Raw genomic sequence first — 3,996 nt, 5'->3', positions numbered from 1 at the left:
TCTTCAGAGAATTATACCCTTTATTTTCATGTTTCCAATGGATTTACCATTTCAGTAAATTGGAAACCAACATTCATCAAAAAAGTACACAGTTTGTTATCTCTAATGAATGGAAATTTTTTGTTTAACACTTTGGCATGTGCTGCCTCGGTCTTCCATGGCCACACCTTGTGGAATTGCATAAAATTAGAATGTATTTATACAGTGCTAAGTTATTCATTGTAAAACCAAGCGGTCTTAAATCAAATGTTTGAGACTGTTTGCCTATACATACATGTAGATATAATATTTAAGATTAAGAAAATTGCCTGCTTTGTTAGGTTAACCTTCTCTAATGGGGCTTAAAGACTGTATAGATGACTACATGCATGCACTATATAAACAAGGGAAAAGAAATGTTAACACTACATGGTACCATCATCAGCTTATGGTAAAGCTTATTAACACATTGTCATATATATATATATAACGTCTCAGAATGTGACGACTCTATTCTCTACAGGGAAGATAGCGTAAACTTACAGTAGGGTCTGAAAAATTCCCAACGATGTTAGAACTGTCAAATTTGCGAAGTAAATTTTGGTCGTTCCCTCCGCGGGACTCGAACTCATTCCGCTGTGACATCTACGGCAACACCGCCTGCACTAAGTCCAGCGCCCGTGACCACTCGGGCAGCTAGGCTATATAGCAATATAGCTTTCGCTGGCCGGGTGATTCCTCCTCGTAGGATTAATCTAGGTCTGTAACTTAGTACACGATGTATGGTAGTCCGGGACAGTTCATCTAGGTGTTATTATGTAGGATAGAGGATCAAATTAATGATGCATGTCACAACAAATCAATATTATACGTCTCAGAATGAGACGACTCTATTCGCTACACTGCTCCATCGGATCAAATCGATACAGGGAAGATATATAAACGTAGAAAGGTCTGAAAATTTCCCAACGATGTTAGAACTTCAAATTTGCGATGCAAATTTTTGGTCGTTCCCTCCGCGGGACTCGAACTCGTAAAAGACGCAAGTTAAAAATACAAGTAAACCAATGACAAATTGTAGACCATATTTCAGATTACTATTTATTTTTTTCAAAATGATTATATATATATATATATAATACTGGAAAAACGCTAATTAAAAGGTGACAATTCATGGGTTTCTGTCTATCAGCATGTGCTTCATATCATAAATGTATGATTAATAGTACACAGGCCTCAAATTTCATCTCAATGTTTTTACAACACAAACATAGTAAATAGATATTAGCTATAACTGTACCCATGATGACCTTATAAAATCCATAGAACTTGACATAATTAAAATAAATTAAAAGTGACCTTCAATTTTTTTCGGTCATCAACCAAAAATGTGTTGCCGTGTTCGGATAATGCATTGTTTTGTATATAAATGGCCCCTCGAAAGTACACATATCACATTACTATTTTCGATGAAACGGTTGGTACGTTCCTTATACACCTGTTTATATTTTTGTGCTTTTCACCCTAAACGTCAATTGGTGGCATTTGTGTCGAGGAACTAAGTCGTTGTAATGTTCGACGTCGTCGTTTGACGATGTAAACATCGTGCAATATCTCAGAGTCGTTAATCTCGTGTTGGCTACACTGTATTCCAGTTTTGCTGTCTTTCTTGTTCGGATCATCTTTACCGAAGACGAGAGAAGAATGGATTTCTCCAACATTAGCTAAGAATGCACCAGTAATAGATTTCCCACCAGGTCCTAAGTAATCACTACTTGTCAGGTTTATTTTTGAACAAATTAATCCCATGACTCCACAAAAGGTCGGTATTTTGAAATTCAGTCATACCATTTCTGTATTGCTTAGAATGATATCCATGACAATGTTATATGCTTGTCATTAGGTTGTATAACTTTACTAATAATGATATCGCTAAAATCCAGTATTTTCTGTGCGGTTTCTATGGAAACGTTTATCGTTATACCAATTATGTTATTTTCATTAATGATGATATTTAACCCTGTCCATCGCTTACTTATTATTTCTATCAGAGATCAATAACACTATATGAACGCGCGCTAATCCTTTACACAGTCTCCCGATAAACATGATACCGGTATGCTTTGCTGTAGGCATTTAGAAATAACTACAATTTCTTGGCCGTTCAGTGGCATCTCTCTTGCAGTGTTAGTTGATATCATTGGTGTTGATTGGTCTCTATTATCTATTGTATAAAATAGTATTATTCCATTTTATCGTATAATTGGCAGTAAATACTGCAGTTTCGAATACATGATTAATACTGAAATCTATCGCATGCCGCATCAACCCGAGATTCCTTATACATGTATCAGCCAATGGGTCACTGACTCAAAGGTTGATACGGCATGTGATACAGGTTTTGACTTGTCACGTTTATCATATATATTTTAACTATACTTCAAGTGTGACCAGACTGGGGGGCGATATAGGGTTAAAATATACCTTTTCGATATGCATTAAAGCCCTATATCTTTTACATTATATCACACACCAAGACATATATCGTCCCCTTTTTTACACAGAACACAATAAAAGTACAGTTAAAATATATGAACTGATTAACATGATATGTCAAATCTGTATCACATGTGGTATCAACCTTCGATCTTTATTACCCCACGGGCTATAGTGACCCTTGGGGTGATATAGGAGTCCCGGGTTAATACCGGGTGATACAGATCCAGGGACAAAGACCAGACATGGAAAATAGACAAAAAAAAAACAAAATTTAAGATAACCAAAATGATGACGACAATAAAACTACTGTACTGATGACTTCAATCTTGTAGCAACATTCAAGTTACATGATCATATTCTTTCACTGAACAATCTATTTTATTTCCAGGAACATTCAGGCTTGTATCTTTCCATTCCAGGAACATTCAGGCTTGTATCTTTCCATGCACCTTAAAGTATTGATTTTTGCTTTAATTTTGTTTTGTTTTTTCCCGATTCATTATTCTTTTAATAATGATTATTACAGTTAATATTGCTATTTATCTTGTTTTATGTTTGTTGTTTTCTTTGGTTTGGGGTGTTTTTTTTTTGAGTGTTTAATATTTATTTACCAAACCTCGATGCGTACAAATTACATTATGCTGTAAAGCATAGTGTTCCAAATATGCAGGCATAACTGCTTCCGAGTTGTTTATCATAGTAATGTTTCGCAACTGCTGTTGACGGGGACTGCAATCAGTCGGGGACATCGAAAATTCCGTTGGATATCTTTGTATAATAATAAAAAATATAACCATAGCTTCTAGAAGTTAAAAACTGTTTACTCGTTACATTCCTGGTTGATCTATTTCTTATTTCATCTCGTTATGTACTTAAATTTAATATTACACCCCAAAGGCCATCAAACAGGAAGTAAAGATCCTGAGATTAATATAGATATAATGTATTGCACTAAAACATTCATTTTATGGTCAACAATATATATTTAATTTTGTGATATATGTATTTTTTTAACTTGTATACTAAAGCGACTAAGCAGAGATTCCCGACCTTTTTCTCAATAAGATTGATGGTATTCTATGCTAATCGTCAAAACATCGATCATTTAGATTAAGATTCATCTCCAGTGTTGCTTTGTAACAGGGGGAATAAAATTATGAAAAGTATATACAGAAGTTAAAAATTGACCGCATTTTGTAAATGACATTGACAAAACCAACATTTTAATTAACAATGTATAGTTCTATCAAACGGTACGAATTGTTATATCTTACTTTGCTTATGTTTTTAATTTTAAGTTATTGGCGATTGTTTGTACTGTGGTAAATGCCCATGAACATTTTACATCACCTAATAAAACTAAACATAACTTTATGTTAACATTGAAAATATTTCAGCAATTTTTCACAATTTATCCAATCTTAATCATAGTTTCAACTTTATATTTCTATGTAGTAAGCTTAAATGAGGAATACTTGAGGCACTTAAAGCCGCAGCTTCTAAATTTTATGAGATACT

This window comes from Perna viridis, chromosome 4 (assembly GCF_037379345.1).
Source record: "Perna viridis isolate PV_CMFRI_1.1 ecotype Kerala chromosome 4, ASM3737934v1, whole genome shotgun sequence".
NCBI lineage: Eukaryota > Metazoa > Mollusca > Bivalvia > Mytilida > Mytilidae > Perna > Perna viridis.
Note: the sequence above shows the minus strand (reverse complement) of the source record.